The 23,241-nt window shown below is 32.2% G+C and overlaps 1 long non-coding RNA gene across 1 annotated transcript; it reads right to left on the reverse strand.

Moving 5' to 3' along the window:
• Positions 1 to 625: 625 nt before the first annotated feature.
• On the reverse strand, positions 626 to 7,057 carry LOC143042435 (uncharacterized). Its single transcript, XR_012967987.1, has 2 exons — positions 6,468 to 7,057; positions 626 to 1,499 (listed from the first exon to the last, which is right to left on the reverse strand). It is a non-coding gene; the product is annotated as an uncharacterized LOC143042435 (long non-coding RNA).
• Between the last annotated feature and the right edge of the window lie 16,184 nt (positions 7,058 to 23,241).

The following is a 23,241-nucleotide window of genomic DNA, read 5'->3' on the forward strand; positions in this document are numbered from 1 at the left end:
AATTACTCTTAATCACTTATCCATGAAATTAAGTCAAGGTCAGGTCAGCTCAACCTGATAGACAAGTAGACCTTGCAAGATACTCATATTGCTCGTATGAATTGTTTTATATTGTCATTTCCGGGCCTTTTATAGCCGACTATGCAGTATGGGCTTTGCTCATTGTTGAAGGCTGTACAGTGACCTACATGTATATTTGTTAATTTGTGTGTCATTTTGGTCTCTTGTGGAGAGTTGTCTCATCATGCTCATTGGCAATCATACCAGTGTAACCACATCTTCTTTTTTTATATCATATATTGTATATACAAAAAATGTATCTAATTACAAAATGTACATGTACTCGTATAAGAGAGCATCTCACTTAGAAAAACAGTATTTTGTACATGCAGTCACTAAACCATGAAATGAGGTCAGGTGCAATGGACATATAATGACAGACTGAAACTTCATAACATATTAGCTATCTGAATACAAGATAAGAAGCATCCAGCTCTTGCTTTTAAAATGTAAAGCTTTATAAAAAAGTTTACCTCATCAGCCCAAGATTGTAATACCTATGTCCTGCATACAATCAACTTTAAATGACTTTTGTGGAAGGCAAGACAATAAAATGATACTTTGAAGTACATGTATTGTTTAATATTTTTGACTAGTATAAAATGCCAGTTTCAGAATGAACATTAATTTAGATGATTGATTATATTTATATACTGTATGTACATTCAGACTCTTATATAAGTACAGCAAGCAGTCATTTTACATCAACCAACGTCCATGCAAGGGCTGTAAAGGCAGTCAAGGTCATACTTCCGTCATCATGACACTTACCAATAGTGACGGACCCTGACAGACCCTCATGGGTAATCAAGGTTGTGTAACACCCCCTGGTGGTACATATAGCTAACAATAGGAATGCAAGCATTAACTTCTATAAATTTCACACAAACCAGGTATTCTCAATATCCAAATTCATATAAATTATTATCCAAGATATTCATGAATTCAGATATGATGCACTATTGATATTCACTGAAACTGATTCTTTTTATTAATCCAATTTGCTATTTTGAATAACTATCCAAGATATTTCATAGAATTCAAATATGATGCAATATGATATTAATATTCCCAGAAAACTTTGAATTCTCTTTAATTCCAAATTATTATTTCAATTTCAAATAAATTAATTATCAAAGGTATTCACTGTCATCAAATAATGTAGTCTTTCTTTCAAACTGTAAGTTTGCTATTTGTACAATGCACAATTTTCTGCTTGTCCAATTTGATATGAAATCCCATCAACATCATGGCATATTGCTGTAAGCCCTATTTGTTATTTCCAAAAACAATAAGTCCATTAATCCACTGTTTCACAATTTACAGCTACAGGTATGCGAGATACTTAGTGTCACCTATACATGCTATATGTACATGTATTTCCTTTTTATGTCGGCTTCATAATCTGGCTGGGAATCATGCTCAAACCAATGTGAATTCTACAAACGAAAAAACATAAATTAAGAATAAAGTATTGAATATTGTATAATTATCATGATTATAATAACTTTATACTTCTTTAAATTTATATAGAAGATACATGTATACTCATGTATAAATACTAGCAATCATAATTTTCTTGACAACAAAGTTCTATGATGTACACAAATGAATTTATGAGACTTATACAATTCAATTTATAAGTCCGGTATGCAAAGAAGAATACAACCCTTTTTTGGGGTTTTATTTCAAAAAAATATGTTCTCTCTTTCTACATTAATGTTTTCTTAAGTGTGTACTTCATTGAAGGGTTACTGTCTAATTGAGACTAGCACTATACAAGATTGTTTTGATCAATTATTTAAAGCCAGACAAAGTTATTTCTCTCTAAAACATAACAGGTGATTTCTTTGGATCATTTAATAATAGGAAATAAATACTACAAAGATGACAAAAAAAAAAATGCACTGTTGACTGTCATTTTGTGTCATGAATGAATAAACCTTGTTTTTTATGTAAATCATGAAATGTAGAATCTTTGTTCAAAGGTTAACCCTTTCTATAATTTAAACATTTTTAGCAACCTAAAAAAAGCTAGTATTTCCTTCTTATGATTCGCAGTAAACTTTGAGTTTAATTTGACATCTTAAATGTTACCCAGTTTACTTTTTTACTTATTGCAGCTTGTATTAAATAATGCTTTGTAGTTTATTTAACCAGACAACATACTTTCTTTATTTTGTATTAGTTATTTACTCATTTTTATGTTGATAAATCAATATTTGGCTGCATGACTTAGACATGTTAGATAAACTTTTAAAACTTTTAATATAATATCAAAAAAAAAAAGATTATATAATGTTGTTTCACATTTTTAAATTACTTTCAATTATAAATTTATCCACAATTTGAAAAGGACATTTAAAACTTATTGATATCATTATAAAATCATCTTCAATACCTCGGTACGTCTAAACACTGCTAAGGACTCCTTGGTGCACTAAGGACTATACAATGCCACTAAGGACTAGAAGGACTACTGTTATACGTGTTATTTTTACATATTATGTTAGAGATTGATATTTAATGCATAAATTTCAAATTTTATAGCAAAATAATCATAAATAAAAAAGATATTCAACATTTTCTAGGCACGTGCCTATTTTTCTTTGATATACCGAAAATCAATGCACCGATTGACACGTGCCAAATAATATAACAACTGATTAAACAATCATATTCTTTAATTTAAGTAATTAACAATTGTATCGAAAAGATTAATACTGGATTATCATAATAAAATGTGTTGTTTTTATCTAAAATTATTAAAAGGACAAATAATTTTGCTTTTGTTTCATTTATTTCCCGACAAAGTTATTTGCCATAGGTTTTATCCTTGATGTGCGCCAAGTAGTAAGTAAGAGTGTGGTCAGCTTGGTAAAATGTTTATGTAAGAGACATGAAGACAAAATGAATATATATATTTATAACTTTTTTTTGTTTTTATTTTAGTTCCGACAAAGATGCGTGTATATACAAATGGCTTCACTAAAACATGATTAAATTCCGAAAAAAAACTATAAATCATGATTTTTATTTTTCCACTTTCTAATACTGCTTTATACGTTCTAGTACGAATAACGATTGAATTGAAAAAAAAATCATGTGGCGTCCTTGGGGTTTATCAAAACCACCAGTTTTCAACCAGTTTGATATCAGTTTACAAAGGCTTCATACGGTACTTATTTATTTGAAATGTTTGACATTTTTTTTTTCTAAAAGTAAAAGAAGTTCAAAATAATCATTTAACGAATTTTAGTCAGATTAGGTTTTATTTCAAATATATAAATATGAAAGCAATAAATGTTTTTCAAAATGTTCCACAGTGTTTAGTACATTATTTACGAATAATTTCCTGCATTTGTTAAATTTGGAGTTAAAGATATAATGTTGACAGAAAACGAGAATGCTTTGTACAAATGCCTTGAAAATATGCCTTAACCACATGATTTGAAAATTAAAAAAAAAAGAAAAAGACCAACAGAAATATTTTAAAATAATATTTCTTTAATTCAGTTTTCTTTAAGAAGATCTTGTTTGTTAGAAGGGAATCCAATTTGTATTCTTTTTTATTACAAAATTATTTGTTTAACATATTGTAAGAAATAATTTATGAAATAACGACTATGTGGTATGTGCTTTACTCGTATGTGCTACTGGACTTATCACAGCCCAAGATCATGATGAGTTAAACGAAAAAGCAGCAAACATATCTGTCTTTTACCCAAATTTCGACACGTACTTTCAAAAACTTAAAGAGCGATTGTACGAATATGTATTAAAACCACGTAATCAGCTTCAGCATGTTGATTTATGGACAAATAACAATTGTGAATCAATAAATCATGTGTTCAAAACGGCGATTAACTGGAAACCAAAAAGCATACCAGAACTTGTTAAAATTCTCCACGAACTAGTCAAGCTGGAGTTTGCCGACTTAAGACGAGTACTGTACAGCCAAGGCAATTACCTGCTGTTTGGTTACTATAAGCGCCACCAATTATTGTATCAATGCTGGCTTACAAAATCAGCTGACCAAAAGATCGTCTTTTTCATATACTTGTGAAAGACAGTGACAAGTCAAGATTGACTGCAGAAAAAGAAAAAAACTGTGACAAGTACTCTGTATGACTTAACTATAAAAAATACCATTACCCCAAAGACTTGCCAAGAAACCATGCCAGACAAAAAGACCTAGGGTTGCCCGAACACAGCCGCGACTTTGAACATTTAACTGAAATGTCTTATATTCAGTGCTATGAAATGTAATGTAAATATCTGTATAATATATGTATATATATATATAAATGTGAATTAAATATTTAAAAGAAATATATATATTCTGTCATTTATTAATATGAACATCAAATTAAACAACCTTCATTAGATATAATATGTTGTTCTGGAGACAAATTTATTATTTACAAAAAATAATTACAAAATACACTTGAGAAAAAATACTTCTTCATTCTGAAAAAAAAACACATTAATAGTATTTCAACAACCATTCATTTATTGGTATCCAACTTTACCAATCTTGTCCATTAAACACAACAAATAGCATGATTCCCGTGTAATCAGTTATGTAATTTGACACGTGTCAAACGGTTCATTGATTTTCGGCACATCAAACAAATACGGGCACGTGTCTAAATAATGTTGAATATCTTATTCATCTATGATTATTTTTCAACAAAAATTTAAATTTATGCATTAAATATCATTCTCTACCATAATATGAAAAGAAATTACATGTAACAGCACCCCATCTAGTCCTTAGTGGCATGTTATAAGTCCTTAGTGCACTAAGGACTCCTTAGCAGTGTTTAGACGCACCCTCAATACCTATGACATTTTAATTTTCATCCCTCAAGGCAATAAACTCATGAAACTGTTGTGTCTTAATCTGTTTATTACATATAACATGTATATAAGAAGTCCTGATAATTAACTTTTCAGTGTCAACATCCTGATTGTTACCTTTTCTAATATCACATTTACATGGTCATCAATTGAGGCTCAGTAAACATATTTTTAAAATTATTTATTTTGAAATTGAATTCAACATGTAAAACCTGTTAAGTATCTTTTTTTAACCAAATTGATCTGAGCATGGAAGTAATATTTAAATATTACTTCCATGATCTGAGACATACCATGTAGTTAATTAAGTTAATTTTTGTAATTCAATATCTATAAAATTCATAAAATGCATAAGTATAGGCCATTGGAATAAATTAAAAGACACTTGAAATATGTTTAAAAGGAGATGATTGGTATATATGCAAAAGAGACAGCAGCCCCAAGACCAAAACAAGTTAAAAGGCATAATTGAATTTTGATTAACCATGCTAACCGGGAAAATATTATATTAATGTTAAACATGTTAAACTGACAGAGTTCACATGAAAATAAAAAGTTAAGGCCACACTGATTTGATTAATAGTTGTTTTGATTGATAATATAACATGTACAAGACATACTTTAGAAATATAAAATATATCCATGTTTTGTTATTCATGACTCAGAAATTATTTTAAAAATATACTCAAACATGCTAGTTTCACATTTTACACATAAATATTTACTTTGTCATAATATTCAACTTGAATTTTCTCAATTTAAAAAAAATCCAGTTAGAAATAAATTTAGGATGAGTCATGCAGTTTTCAATACATTAACATACAAGTCAGAACAGGAGCCTGTAATTCAGTGGTTGTCGTTTGTTTGTGTGTAACATATTTGTTTTTCGTTCATTTTTTTTTATATAAATAAGGCTGTTAGTTTTCTCGTTTGAATTGTTTTCCATTGTCTTATTGGGGCCTTTTATAGCGGACTATGCCGTATGGGCTTTGCTTCTTGTTGAAGGCCATAAGGTGACCTATAGTTGTTAATTGCTGTGTCATTTTGGTCTCTTGTGCCGTGGACAGTTGTTTTATTGGCAATCATACCACATCTTCTGTAGGTTTTGTAGTAAAAGGCCATCCAGCAAAACTAAAACCATTGTGAATGCCCCACATCATCATGAAGGGTTTAACACAGTAAGATGATGAACACGGGTGGATCAAGCCATTTAAAGAAAGGGGGTCTCAACCCAGGATAAAGGGGGTTCAAACTAAATGTACCTTCAAATACAATTGATCTTCCAAAAAAGGGGGTTACAATCCCGGGAACAATTTTTACAAGCCCAAATTCTTACTTTGCATTTGAACATGCAACTATATATATATATATAGAGAAAGATATGTAATATGCACGAGTGAGGTGATAAAGAACGTCGATTCATACCTGAAGCATGAGGGTAGGCCTGAGGGGTAGGCACGAAATGTGCACATTTTCGATTCAAAATCGTGGATCCATGATTATTCTGATAGACATGCTTTAAAATATTGTTCATTTCTACTCACCGATTGAAATGTCCAGGTCATCCGTTATATTATAATGTAGTTTCCCTTCTACCATGGCATGTGTACGATTCTTTGTAAAATATAGTTTGCAGACCCGCTATTTCTGCCGACAAGGGTACAATAACGTCAAATCGTTTACGGGTGAAGAATATGATTTCCGTTTTTAATAAAACTTGACAGATTTGATTTATTATCGTCGGGAAATGTCCCTAATGGATATTAATTAAAATTAATCAGCTTTATTATTCTGTATGATATATGTAACTTAGTCATGTTCTTTTAAATTTACTTCAGGTACACCGACGTTATTTATCAAAGCAATTTGAAATATAAATTTCAATGAATTCATACGCTTCACAATTAAGACAATTAAAGCAATCTTCTGCAATAATATTTAAAACTCTATTTTTAAACGAAGGCTTTTGGTATAAAAATAGTTATAAAAGACTCTTGAATAGACTGAATAAAAAATAAAGATAAACCGTCAAACGCACAAGTCCGCCACAAATGAACAGACATAATTATAATGCCATAAACGGAATACGACAAAAGACAGAACGATCGCAAAATAATTAAAAAAAACAAAAAAAACAACAGCAGATGAGGGTTCATATAAATTATGGGTAATTTCACAACTGTATCATCAATACGTGACACTTAAATAAAATACATTTATCCATTTATCCTGTATCAAACTTTGAGAAGGTGCCCCTGAGACGTGTACACATTTTTTTAACATTCGCAACCGTCACACTAAAATATTTGTATTACATATTTACCGACTGTAACAACCCATGAAATGTTTGTTTTAAACATTTTACGACTGTGGCAACCTTTTAAAAGTTTTAATAAACATTTAATGACTGTAACAACCTTTAAAAGTTGTAACAAACATTTTACGACTGTTACAACTCTAAAAACATTGTAACAAACATTTTTTGACTGCTTCAACGTCTGAAAAGTTGACACAAACAAATTTCAACTGTCCCAACTATAAAAAAGTTGGGACAAACATACAACTGCCACAACTTTTAGAAAGACTGTTATGAATAGTATTTGGCTGTGACAACGCCGTAAACCAATGCAACAGTCCTAAAATGACTGATGATAGCATTTAATGTTTTTCACAACCCATAAAAGTGTTGGGACAGACAAAATATAACTGTAACAACGAAATAAGGTTGATTTGACAGTCTTCTTCAGTCTTCCACAGACTAAAATAGTCGTACAATGACTGTTACTGGTATGGACAGTTGTTTTTGGCGTCCAGTAGTGGGATATGTCAACTGGTTTCGAAAATACAACATGTACAAATTCGACATGCATTTGTGTACATTACACATAATCAGAAAAATATGGAAAGTCAAACAAATTCTTACTAATTATTTTAATTTGAATGTAGTATATGTGTTCCGCCTCAATATTGTATTATATTTTAATCTAAAAATTCAATATCTATAATGATGATTAAAATATTGTGTATGGTGGAATTTTATATGTTAAACAAGTAGTTCACATGGAAACAATAAATATTCTAGAATTTGTTTTTCATATTCTCCAAATGCCTTAATTTTTAAATCTATTGTATGTGTTTTTTCTGATGGTAATGTATTGTGTTCATGTCATTGTCCCTCAATCTATTTCTTATTTACATTGACACTTCGAAATCCAGTCATGTAAGTTTCCTGTTTTAGTTTTAGTTGGTTTTTAACGAGTTTCGTTCGTGTTATCGTATGTTTTGAATGTGTGTTTTGTTTTTCAAATGTTTTTTTTTTTCTTAAATCAAAATTTTCATCAAAAGTTCTGTTCTTGATGAAAATAAATGTTTATTAGATTCTCCTTCATTGGTCAACCACATTTAAAGCAACGGTTGGCTTTGGACAGAATATGTCATTATTAGTTTCATTATAGCAATATTCCCCGATTTGTATATAGAGAAACAAATGTACCACGGTCTTGCTGTATTTCATTCTTAAATTGTTCATGTTGTTTGGCATAATATATTATGATATAATAGTGTTCTTCTTTCTAAACATGTTAATGATAATAGGTTATGAGTTGCATGGTTATACATGTCAGTATCATGTTACACATCTGTGTTATGAAGATTCAACAATAAAGTGGTGGTATGTGCTTATATGCTGCAATGTTAAAACATTTCTGAAGGTATTGGTTCCAATTTTAGTATATAACAGTTTTCTTCATATCCCTGACTTTAAACTGGACAATATTATGGCTGTTCCTACTGGACTTGGTGACACTAGCTGTTATCTGCAAATAATAAAATATAAATGATATTACATCATTCATACATATTACACAAAATGTAACCAGAAGAAATACTACATTCAAAACAGGTTCAGCATGCATTTTTCCAGCAATAGATATAGGATGCGAACATAATATTTCAATTGAATAATTAGATATATATGGTTAATCAATGCCGCCGGCCATCAATGCCACAGTGATAAGACTCAGGAACAGATCCAGGGGTCAACAGGGAGTGTTAAAACCCACCGCCACATGTTCTTTTGATAGCTTGAAATAAATATGATTTTCTCAATATATATAAATTTCAGTATAAAATCATCCAAAACTTTTAATCTTAATTGTCACACATTCTTTTGAGGTAATCTATATTGGGAAGAACACCACCTTAAAAATCCAAGATTTGCCCCCTAAACTTCTAATGTGATCTGTAAAAGCAAGCTTATTTAGGAACAAGGTATGTTGTGATAATTACAGACAATAATCTTCCTATGTATGTTGTCCTTGTTACACCTCTTTTAACTCTTAATTTAATTATCATGATTATCATGATTATGCAAAGATATTTGAATATGATTCTATTTTTATGTTGATGTATTTTGACATTATTGCAATTGTAAGTGTTGCCACAGTTAAAATCTGATACATTGTATCCTTAAAAGTAAAATGTCAATAAAAAAATTAAACAAAAACATGATATTAAGTCCTTAATTAAAGAGAAAACCAAGGTGAAATGTATGTTATTGTAATAAATGAACTCATTCAGGTTTTTATTAGCTCACCTGGCCGAAAGGGCCAAGTGAGCTTTTCTCATCACTTTGCGTCCGTCGTCCGTCGTCGTCCGGCGTCGTCTGTTAACTTTTACAAAAATCTTCTCCTCTGAAACTACTGGGCCAAATTAAACCAAACTTGGCCACAATCATCATTGGGGTATCTAGTTTAAAAAATGTGTTGCGTGACCCGGCCAACCAACCAAGATGGCCGCCATGGGTAAAAATAGAACATAGGGGTAAAATGCAGTTTTTGGCTTATAACTCAAAAACCAAAGCATTTATAGCAAATCTGACAGGAGTAAAATTGTATATCAGGTCAATATCTATCTGCCCTGAAATTTTCAGATGAATCGGACAACCCGTTGTTGGATTGCTGCCCCTGCATTGATAATTATAAGGAAACTTTGCTGTTTTGGGTTATTAGAATGAAATTCAAAACAGTGTGGCTGTGGCCATTGATTGACACATCAAATTCATCCATTGACTGGGACAATTTAGGTGAACGTTTGTATGTAACGACCACTGCTCACTATGTACTTTTTAAAGACATTTAAACTGTGGGGTCACCAAAGGTTTCTTAACGCCTTTAATTATAAAGTAATTCGAAAAATTAATCAGAAATAAAACGATGTTTTGATTTATATCAATTATATGAATCAAAACATAAAGGTTATTCCTGATTAATTTTTCGAATTATTTTATAATTAAAGGCGTTAAGAAACCTTTGGTGACCCCACAGTTTAAATGACTATCGTAGGTACGTCGTGAACAGTGGTCGTTACAGACAAACGTTCACGTAAATTGTTCCAGTCAATGGATGAATTTAATGTGTCAATCAATGGCCACAGCCACACTGTTTTGAATTTCATTCTATCTTGAATATTATTATAGATAGAGATAAACTTTAAACATCAATAATGTACAGCAAAGTAAGATTTACAAATAAGTCAACATGACTGAAATGGTCAATTGACCCCCTAAGAAGTTATTGTCTTTTATAGTCAATTTTTAACAATTTTTATAAAATTTGTAAATTTTTACTAATATTTTCATCTGAAACTACTGGGCCAAGTTCATTAAAGATAGATATAACTGTAAGCAGCAAGAATGTTCAGTAAAGTAAGACAAACAAACACATCACCATCACCAAAACACAATTTTGTCATGAATCCATCTGCTTCCTTTGTTTAATATTCACATAGACCAAGGTGAGCGACACAGGCTCTGTAGAGCCTCTAGTTTAGTATCTACATTTGTATATTGAAATCAAATATTTAATGAAATAAGAATTATGAAAACTGCAAGGAGTCTTAAATAGACAAATGCCTTTGACATTAGATAAAAATATAATCTTTGCTTTGAATTGGGCATGTAATATTGGAATACATGTCCTTATAAAAATCATTTTCAATCATTTTCAATCTTAGTTCAAAAATATTTTTTAAAACTCGGTGTAGAAAAAGAATACAACAAATACAATTTAAGTATGAAATTAATTTCGACATTAAATGCACTCCATTACAATTACGTGAAAGTTTGTTTACACATGTTTTAAACCGGTTTCCTGATAAAAAAAGAAATATATACCAAGATAAATAAAAATAGGGAGATGTGGTGATTGCCAATGAGACTAGTATCTAATAAAGTGAAGATGAAGTAGTATTGTGCTGCCTTCAACAATGAGAAAAACACATACTTTATAGCTGACTGTATTAAAATTTCCAGAGCATAAAAAAGGTGAGACAATTCATAAGAAAAAAATGAAGTCAAAGAGCTTAATTCATAACAAAACAATGATGAAAAAGATTTTTTAAACAGCACAAACATCATCTTTTAGATCATCGCGTTGAAAACTTTCTATCCTGGCAAAACATAATTCACCAGCAATCCGTACCTCCTCAATAAACTATAATACTGATGTGATACTTTAGCAAAATGAAACGAAACTAGCTTTAGACTCTTTCACTTTGTCAACTTTCGTTTACGGTAAAGGAAGTAACTTATAACAATGTATAATATGATCAGGCTAAAATACGGAATCTTGTTAAAATGGACTTTGATAAATATGAACAATTGCGAAATACGCACACATGGTAAGCTGTACGTGTGATATGATTAATGAAAGAATATTGTGTTTGGCAGCAAACAAACAAAATGATTTTGCAGGTAATCGACAACGTTAACATTTCATCGTCGAAGCCGAAATAACGTTTTACCGCATCTGGGCCCTTTTTGTCAGCGTCGTCACCTATATTATTGAATAGTATGTTAAAACTAGTATGCATTTCTTTTTCAAGTCTGGTGACACTGCACTTCATCTGGCTGTATTCCAAGAAGGGGGAACTGAAATCCCAACGTTGTTTATAGATGGTGGAATTAATCTAAATTTACAAAATATGGTAAGGGAATGGTCAATCACATTAGAGTTACCAATCATATGTAAATGTTTGATATGATATCTCCATTAATAATCTGGATGAACCTAATTTGCATTCTGAAAAATAAATGATGGACCTTAAAATACATAATTGTAATCGAATAAAAAAAATGGACAATATTGTCAAACCGTACACGTTCGAAAAGGAATGAATTGTATTTATTCTCACGAAACGATGATCAAACACATTTTACATACTTTCTCTACTAGGTATCACATTATTCTAACAAAGACATGAAAACGTTATCCGCAGATATTTGTTAAATATGCTGTATTTCTGAAAACAATGTTTCCTAGCAAATCGTTAAAAAAGGAAAGAAAAGTATTATCTTTTTTTCTTTTTTTTTTTTTAAGAAAAGTATTATCAGCTATTATCATGTTAGTGCTTGGTCCTAGATATCACTTATAACCAGCCCAGTAGCCAGTACTTCGGTACTGGCATGAAAATACGGATTTTTTGTGTTATTAAAATTTGCTGTTACAAAATATTAGAAATTATTATAAATTAAGGAATGTATCTCCCTCATGCAAAGCTCTGATTCCTTTCACGGATTTGGTTATACTTTTCGGACCTTTTGAATTATAGCTCTTCATCTTTTATATAAGCTTTGGATTTTAAATATTTTGGCCACGAGCATCACTGAAGAGACATGTATTGTCGAAATGCGCATCTGGTACCGTTAATTTTATTATAAAAACAGTTCAACTTCTTACCTTAAGGTCAACGGGCATTTGATTGAAGTCTTTGTAGATTTCACATTTTCAGAAACCCCTTTAAAAAGAAACTATTTTGTTTAGTTACATAAATGTAGTCTATACAATGCATGTAACAGAAAAAAAAATCATTCAACATGTTTCGCCCAGCCACATTCTGTATATATGTGCCCTTTTCAAGTCAGGAGCCTAAAATAAAGTGGTTGTTGTTTGTTGGTGTGTTATATATTTGATTTTCGTTAATTTTTTGTACATGAATAAGGCCTAGAGTTATCGATAGCAGACTATGCGGTATGGGCTTTGCTCATTGTTGAAGGCCGTACAATGATCTATAGTTGGTTATTTCGGTGTCATTTCGTCTCTTTTTTATATATGACGAAAAATATATCAAAGTACACAACAAACAACTAAAATACTGGGCAAGACGAACTTACACTCAGGAAAGGTACGAAGATCTTATGTTTAGAGTGGTTTTCGTCATGTCTCTCATATGCATGCATTGCTCCTAAACATATGCACTTCTTTTTAAAACCAAAATGTTACAGTTGCACCTGATGCAATTATTGAAAGTTAAATCTGTAAAATGGCTCGTGACTCTTAAATTTGTATAACAGTTGCTATACTCTAGTTCTAAGTTCTGTTGAGGTAGAATAGCCAAATGTGTCCAACGGAAGTTGTCCTATTTCATTTTTCACAGCTGAACAACAGTGTATTTGCATTGCTACTACCTTGTTTGCAGGTGAAGTTGATTTGGTTTCCTCTCTTTGTTTTTGATTGTATAGCTTGGTTTTAAAACACCACGTTGCTGTCTGTTGCCTTAATTCGGCTTAATCAATTTATAAAATCTGAACATCTATACGAAATGTCGCTAAAATATATATTTTATTATTTTAATTATTGTCACATACATTTATATGACATGTATGATTATCATATTGTCGACCAGCTCGACTTGCTATGCTAAATGCAAAACAACGTTGTGGCACGTTAGTTGATGCGACCTTTATCATTAAATTCTTTGTTAACATTTCTTTGTTTTGCTTTTCAGAGTGGTAATTCTGCACTTCACCGGGCTGCATTAGAAGGACAAACTGAAGTCATAAGGATGCTAATAAACCATGATATTAATCTAGATTTACAAAATAAGGTTAGTGGGTAATATATCATATTGATTTTACCAATCATGTCAATGGTTGGTATGGAATGACCAATTCTACTTCAACTGTATTGCGCTAACTTTGCATGTCGATAACAAATGGGTCTGCAGTCAAAATCCATTTACACTTTCTAATCTGAATATGTTATCATGAAAAGAAGATCAAATAGACTTAACGTAGTTTAACTAAAAATTTCTAGACATAGACAAACACATAAAGTCCGCGGAAATTTTACAAATAAACTGTATTTTTAAAAGTAGTGTTCCTAGCATGAAAGTGCGTAGTCCTATATATCAATTTTGGCTTTTTTTCCAATGTATTACTGGAAAGTGAAAAGGTAATTTGTAGATTTATAAAAAGATAAAATTGAATATATTAAGTAAAATTACTTAGGGAGAAAATGCTGGTCTTTTTTTATAATTTTTTTTTTCAAAATGCCATTAATACATTTAATAATGAAGGGAAATATTTCAATAGACTAGTATAATCAAACCGCTGCACAGTACCATGTCAATTATAGAAATCGGATCAAAAGATGGACATTAGTAAACACTGGACACTTTTTATTTGCAAAACATTCATTTGCCGATCCGCCGCCGACTCTCCTTAAAGCTTCAGAATCGTGTATATAAACATAATGATTGTGCGGAATTACATGATATTCAATAATTTCACCGCTTTTCTGCTGTTATTGTTATATATATTTTGCAATTTTAATTAGAAAAAAACATGGAATTTTCAATATCCCATGGGTCAGGGCGACATCAATTGGATAATTGTAGTCCTATGGGATATAGTTGTCCAATGGGACAAATTAAACCCCATGGGACTATATTATCCCACGGGATTATTAATATCCCATGGGACAAAACAAAATCCTATGGGATTCAAATTATGAATATACAGTAATGTGCATGTTACAATGAATTCTGTTTGGTAGTAAATTGTTATAAGATAAATCATTTTAGTTGAATATCTTTAAACAAAAAGCAGATAATGAAAGTATCAATATATATTTGTTGATGAATTCTAGAATACATTTTTGAAACACAATAAATTCCCATTTGAAATCAATGATAACTCTTTTATTAGGCTTAACACATTAGTTGCTATATCCCTTTACCCCAAAAATAATAATTTCATATCATCTAGAATTGTGTGATCGTAAGGTATAGTCCGGTTTTTGGTCATTCAGCAGAGAACATTATCATTATTGTGGTTTCAATATCTTTTGGTATTTGACATGGTACTGTGCAGCGGTTTGATTATACTATTCTATTGAAATAATTCCCCTCATGATTAAATGTATTAATGGTATTTTGAAAAACAAATATAAAAAAAAGACCAGCATTCTCTCCCTGGTTAATTTTACTGAATATTATAATTTAATAGTTTTATAAATCTACAAATTTTAAAGTTAATAAAACTTCAATTCATTGGCATAGTGATGAACATGATGACTGATCTGACCTTTGTAATTGTTTGGCTTTTTAAAAATTTTGAAATGAGTTTCACTGATGAGTCTTAAGTAGACGAAACGCGCGTCTAGCGTACTAAATTAAAACTTTGGTACCTTTGATAACTATTTACACCACTTGGTCGATGCCACTGCTGGTGGACGTTTTGTCCCCAACGGTATCACCAGCCCATTAGTCAACACTCCGGTGTTGACATGAATATCAATAATGTGGTCATTTTTATAAATTTTATAAATTCTTTGTTAACATTACCATTTTGATTACTTTGTTTTACTTTTCAGAATGGTAATTCTGCACTTCACGAGGCTGTATTAAAAGGACAAACTAAAATCATACCGTTGCTAATAAACTGTGGTATTAATCTAGATTTACAAAATAAGGTTAGTGGGTAATATATCATATTGGTTTCACCAATCATGTCAATGGTTGACATGCCAGGCCCAATTCTACTTCAACTGTATTGCGCCAACTGTGCATGTCGATAACAAATAGGTCTGCAGTCAAAATCCATTGACTCATTCTAATGTAAACATTGTCAATCTTGCAATACCGTAAATGTTCAAAAAGGAATTAATTACTTTATTCTCATGAAAGGAAGATCAAATAGACTTAACGTAGTTTAACTACATATTTCTAGACAAAGACATTCACATAAACTCCGCGGAAGTTTAACGATTTAACTGTATTTTTGAAAGTAGTGTTTCTAGCATGAAAGTGCTTAGTCCTATATATCAATGTTAGCATTTGTTTCCAATAGATTACTGGAAAGTGAATAGATAATTTGTAGATTTATAAAAAGATAAAATTGATATTCAGTAAAATTACCCAGACAGAAAAAGCTGGTCTTTTTTTATATTTTCTTTCACAATGCCCGTTTTAATGAGGGGAAATATTTCAATAGAAAAGTATAATTAAACCGCTGCACAGTAAAATGTGCGGAGTTACATGATATTCAATAATTTCATCGCTTTTTTGCTGTTATTGTTACATATATTTTGGAATTTTAGTTAGAAAAAAAACATGGGATTTTCAATATCCCATGGGACAGAGCGTCATCTATGGGATAATTGTAGATCCATGGGACATTAGTTGTCTAATGGGAAAACATAATTTCCATGGGACTATATTATCCCACGGGATTTTTAATATCCCATGGGACAAAACAAACTCCTATAAGATTCAAATTATGAATATACAGTAATGTGCATGTAAAAAATGGATTCTGTTAGGTAGTAAATTGTTATAAGATGAATCTTTTTAGTTGAATAAATTTTAATGTAATATAATATTCTATAACTGTTCGAAACCAAACTTTTAAACAAAAAAGCAGATAATGTAAGTATCAATATATATTTGTTTATGAATTCTAGAATACTTTTTTGAAACACAATTGATTCCAATTTGAAATCAATGAAAACTCTTTTATTAGGCTTAACACACTAGTAGCTATATCCCTTCACCCCAAATAATAATAGTTTCGTGTCGTCTAGAATTGTGTGATCGTAATGCATACTCCACTTTTTGGTCATTCAGCAGAGAACATTGTCATTATTGTGGTTTCAATATCTTTTGGTATTTGATAAAACTTCAATTCATTGACATAGTGATGCAAATGATATCTGATCTGACTTTTGTAATTGTTTGGCTTTTGAAATATTTTGAAATGAACGTCACTGGTGAGTCTTATGTAGATGAAACGCGCGTCTGGGTCGATGCCACTGGTGGTGGACGTTTCGTCCCGGAAGGTATCAACAGCCCAGTTGTCAACGCTATGGTGTTGACATGAATATCAATAAAACTTTGAAATTTTCGAAATATTTAGGATGTTCTTATCCCAGGCATAGATTACCTTAGCCGTATTTGGTAAATCTTTTTGGAATCCTCAATGCTCTTCAACTTTGTAATTGTTTGGCTTTTTAAATATTTTGAAATGAACGTCACTGGTGAGTGTTATGTAGACGAAACGCGCGTCTGGCGTACTAACTTATACTCCTGGTACCTTTGATGACTATTTGTCTTTTAATTCATTCTGGTCTTTTGTTTGTGTTAACTCCTTCTATTCTATTTCTTCTAAAAAGAACCAATAAAATCCAAAGTGGCTTGCATACATGAAGCAATTACATATGATTTTCAATAAAAATAGTATGCGGTTCTGATATAACTTATCGTTGAGGGTTGTCCAGTGTCATCAATTGCTTAACTACATCCTTTGGTCTGTGATATAGAGCTGTCAAATAAGCAACATATCACATCTTCCTATTTCAATTTTATATAACAATCAATTTATGTATTCTTGTTTATAACGTTAGACATATATAGATCAATGTTAAAACTTTAGGCAATTACAATAACATTCCATTTTTCACAAGAATTTGAAATATATTATACAAAATGTCAACAACAGAAACAACACTTCTTTAACATGTTTAAGCTTCTGAAGTTCTGAAATAGTTCAACTTGCGTTTTATTTCAATGAAAAAATACCTTGAACACGTTGGAAATTATAACATTGATATAAAACACTATAATGTTTTTTTCCCTAATTTTGTTGTTGTTCGCTAGCTGTCTCATTTTTACATACACTTATACATATATGACAAATCTTTTATAACACATAATTATTTATAGAAAAATGGGATAATTTTTATTTTGGTAATCTAAAAACATTATAATTCCACCAAATAACTTATTTCCAAGTTACACCAATGAGTTGGAGATTAATTATAAAACATGTATTATCATGACTATCAAGCAGTTGATAAGATGTCGTGCAAAAATCCCACTTATATTAAAGTACATAAATTCTAGTATGTACATGTGAAACCACAAGTTACTGCCTGAAGTTCATGGTAAACTATAGCAAAAAACATTCAGAGGATACAATTGAGGGAAAGGACTAGACAGCTGCACAAACACACTCATAACAGAGCATAACACTTACCAAACAAAGATGTTTTAGTCAGTCAGTATTCCGATTTAAAACGTATGGATGCAAAAGGCTCAGTGGTTTTAGGCTGACTATTAAATCATGCCCTTTGTCTCAAAATATCCCAGCAGCTTTAAATACCAGTTTAAGTCAGAATCTTGGCGGAGGGGGGGGGGGGGGTCCTTTTCTGTCTTCTTAACAGTTGCAGATCTGACACATGTCATAAGGAAGCACTGTCTGTCATGCATAAGGAGAAGCCCCGCTACAGTGATTCTTTTAATAATCAACCAATTTTATTCTCCAATAAAAGGTCGGCCCTTCCCTGTGCCCTCATCTCAATCCGCTTCTACTTCCTTCACACTTTGTGTCCTTGAATTTAGAATAAGATTCAAGTACTCTCTAACTAAAGTAAGTCAGTCATATTTGCTTATATCAGGGTTTTGATTTGAACTGGCGGATAGTTGTTTCATTATTAAGCATACCGTATCTCCTTCTTTCTTAGTATACGAAAGCTTTATTTCTATTTGGTGTATTGAAGAATGAATAAATATGCAGCAATTGTTTAGATAAATTTTGAAATACAGCAAAAGAGATGCAGATAATATAAAGTATAATAGTCCTAGGTCGAAGACATACTGACAACACCATGGCAAAAAGTAATAAAGGAGTAAATGGCGTGCACCAGTCTATAGAATTTAACGATATTATACAAAACATAGACATTTAAAACACATGAGATGCAATCAGACATTCTAATAGAAATTAAAACAAATAATTTTAAAGATTTTGACCTATAGCTATATTTTATATCTTACCATTTAACAATACAAATATGTTCTGGTATTATGTAATAATTCATTTTTTATGCAGACCCAGTTTTAGTAACACATTGAATTTAACGTGGTTTTATGCATATCAGCTCAGATTATGTGTGTAATTTTATGAAACAATTCAACAAAACACGTTTTAAACAGGTTAAATTCAATTTGCCAATTTACAAATTCAGATCTACTGGCATTCAACACCAAATTACTTACTCGCTGCATATTTCTCACATTGATACTATATTGTCAATCCCTCAACATCGTGAATACGCCATCCAAGGCGTTGGCTATGTTTGATACAGTTTGGCGGCTTCGATGCAGAAAAAAAAATCCAGATAAAAAAGTGTAGAATTTGGTAGTGCCCGCGTCACACTGTCCCGATTTTTACGCCGATTGCAACACGATTATGGAAATTTTCAAAATCGGGACTGATCGTATCCAGATCGGGCTATTCGTAGTGCCATCTTTAACCATCTTTAACCATCGGCCACTTTTTCTAGCCTTCGGGGACAACTTCGGGAAGGGTTCTAAATTTTTTAACATGTTAAAAAATCCCCGAAGGTGCGTCCGATGTTGAGGGTTCGTATTGAGCTCGTATCACCATCCTTACCATTGTAATGTCATCGGGAATGCATCTTTGAACATCGTATTGCATTTCGTGTTTCCATCGTTTCCATCGGGCAGTTTTGACATGACGATGTCTACACGAATGAATCACGAAGCTACCCGAAGGTCTCACGATGGCAACACGACTTCGTGAAGACCTCGTAATCCCGTCGTGTTGACATCGAATAAAAGTACGAAGGCGACAAGATGGAACTACGACGGCAATAAATCCAGCTAAATGTAATTAAGTTAATTTTCGCGCTAAAATACATTTAAAGTGTCATGCGCGATATGCACTGGTCTGTCTAATACGACAGTAAAGAAAGACGTTTACAAAACATGGAGCTCATATCATATGATTCTATGAGAACAAGAAAGGCGACAGCGTTGTTTCTATTAATTTAAATGGAACAAGAAGAGCAGCTATTACAGGCTCATGATTTACTTTTACAAGTAAAATATTATTTTTTGTCAATTTTTCATATCAAGTAACATAATGAAAATCATAAACGCGCCTCGTACACCAACACTGCAGGTACACGTATAAAGGGAAACCAACTTTTTCTTCATTATTCTGATTTTTTATGTATCGTCTGAGTTGTTGTCACACGAATGTTTACTCCATAACCATTTTGTTTTCTATATGTCATATTTTGCAGCATTTGTTGCTTTCCCCACATCTTTCCTTTTGTCTATATTATTATGATATTCTCCTGGAAAGAGCTCTTTTTGAATAAAAGGGACCAACGAACCCATTACCTTACCTTTAAGATAGATCAGTAAACATGGGCATAATTATGGGTGATTATTCAGACTAGTACACACATTTTACAGTTCAAACAAGGCAATGCCGAGCGTGGCATCCCCTCGTATGTAACATATTGGGGACAAATATGGACACTATATATGTATTTGACACATGTAGAAAATGGTAAATTGAATATGCATATTTGATACATAAACTAAAAAAATGAGCAACCAATTTCCTGTGTATTACTAGTATGCTATTTCAAGGAGAACAAACAAGTCCATCTGCATGACCTTGACCTTTGGCCTTGAACGTAAAAAATGTCAGATCATGACAAGGAGGAACAATATACTAAATGTGGTTAAAATCTCTTGAAGCATATTGGTTTTAGAGTGTCCACAAGGGTGATATTGCCTTGTATTACAACTGCCACTGTGACCTTGACCTTTGAACTTTATTGTCAATAGCGCTTAAGATATTCTCCTTCTCCCTGATTCTGCTGGCATTATATTCAGAGACTCAGAGTCAAGTTTTACCCTTCAAACCCACGGTCTTCCGTCTTATGATTAAACCAGAAAGTAAATGTACAATATAATATATATTCAATATCGATCAAACAATTTAAAACGCGTGATCCCTTCGGCATATAATTTTTGAAAACTAAGGCTTTTCTACCTCAGGCATAGATTACCTTAGCTGGATTTGGCCAAACTTTTAGGAATTTTGGTCCTCAATGCTCTTCAACTTTATTTGGCCATTTATCTTTTTTGGATTCGAGCGTCACTGATGAGTCTTTTGTAGACAAAAAGTGCGTCTGGCGTATATACAACATTTAGTCCTGGTATCTATGATGAGTTTATTTAAATGCATCGTAAGCTGTACACGACGTCTTTTAGACATCGTATGGTCATCGCGCCATCATCGTAATCCATCGTGTAGCCTTTGTAATCCATCGTGTAGCCTTCGTGATCCATCGTGTAGGCTTTGGCTGAGATATGAAGCTTAAATACCCGTCTTCGGTTAACCTTCGTATGTCCATCTTTTGCTATCGTATATAATTTCGGCACCATCGTATAGACTTCGTTATTCATCGTACTTGCTTTGGTCACTTTTTAGTATTTTAACGAGATCGGGACCAACTTCGTACGAACTTACAATTTTCGCATTCGGGTGTCCATCGTATATAAAAATCGGGACAGTGTGACGCGGGCATAATGAAAATTTAAATTTCTAGATTTTTACGCCGATGGTAACACGATTATGGAAATTTTCAAAATCGGGACTGATCGTATTCAGATCGGGCTATTCGTAGTGCCATCTTTAACCATCGTAGAACCATCGGCCACTTTTTCTAGCCTTCGGGGACAATTTCGGGAAGGGTTCTAAATTGTTTAACATGTTAAAAATTCCCCGAAGGTTCGTCCGATGTTGAGGGTTCGTATTGAGTTCGTATCACCATCCTCACCATCGTAATGTCACCGGGAATGCATTTTTAAACATCGTATTGCATTCGTGTTTCCATCGTTTCCATCGGGCAGTTTTGACATTACGATGTCTACACGAATGAATCACAAAGCTACCCGAAGGTCTTACGATGGCAACACGACTTCGTGAAGACCTCGTAATCCCCACGTGTTGCCATCGAATAAAAGTACGAAGGCGACAAGATGGAACTACGACGGCAATAAATCCAGCTAAATGTAAGTTCATTTTTTCATTCACACAGCACCTTTAGGGACGTCGGACGGGGGGACGGGCGATGAAATTTGACTTCTAGACTTCCGTTCTCTGTAAAGACGCAGTTAATAATCTGCAATTTCAGAACATTTTCAATTATAGTATATGCATTTCATCATACATGTGTGTACCGATACAGTATGTGTTTCGTGATTAAGGTCAATCAAAGATCATCTGGTTTAAAAATGTTAAATTTAGGCGATAACTTTACACAAAAAAAGTGTCCCCATATCCATTTGACGTATATTTATAAAGTACACTTACGCTTGCCGGTGTATCCTTCTTATGTCGCTTGATGTGTGGTCTAAGAAAAGCAAAAAATCGTAGAATGAACTTCTCACGGTCACTATCATTTTCACTGACTTCTCCTTGAGGAATTGGATCTTCATCGTCACCACTCGAAAAACCATCACCGGACCGTTTTGTAGATTTGTGTTTTGGTTGACCCTCACGATTTTTGAATAGCGGCATCTACAAAGAATATATTATTATGTGTTTGTCACGAAAACTGAATATAAACGAATACCTTTAAATGAACAATTTGTGAATAAAATCCTCTTAAGGGGGCAAATTGTATTTAAATACACATTTTAAACCTGCCAACTATATGATAAAACAATAGTTTTGAAATAACCATTGACAAAAAATATTCTAGTCTCAGTGGGAAAAATTTAATCTATTGACTTACAATTGACTCCATACTCTGCGGCTTTTGTTTCCCATAATTGTCTCTTCAGCGCCTTTTGCTTGTAATCTTTGTCCTTTATGTCATACAACAATGTTTTCGTTTCCAGCCACTTAGCTATTTCCTGTTCCTCCTCCTCTGTAAAAATGCACTGTACTATAGGTTCTTCCGGTTGTTTGCCTTTTTTTCCTTTTCCTTTTCCAATCTTTGGTTTAGTTTTAGCTTTTATTGTCGACGGGTCGATGTCAACTTCACAATCTGAAAAAGCAACGTGTAATTTATTATCTTTGAAGAGACAAAACTTTGACAGGCATATTCATAATGTGTAAAGTTAACATGTATATGTATCATTAAAAATACGACATTTCTGTTTTGGCTTGGTTATAAAGAGAATAGGGGAAAACAAATATTTACCTGCATT

Source organism: Mytilus galloprovincialis, chromosome 8 (genome assembly GCF_965363235.1).
Source record: "Mytilus galloprovincialis chromosome 8, xbMytGall1.hap1.1, whole genome shotgun sequence".
NCBI lineage: Eukaryota > Metazoa > Mollusca > Bivalvia > Mytilida > Mytilidae > Mytilus > Mytilus galloprovincialis.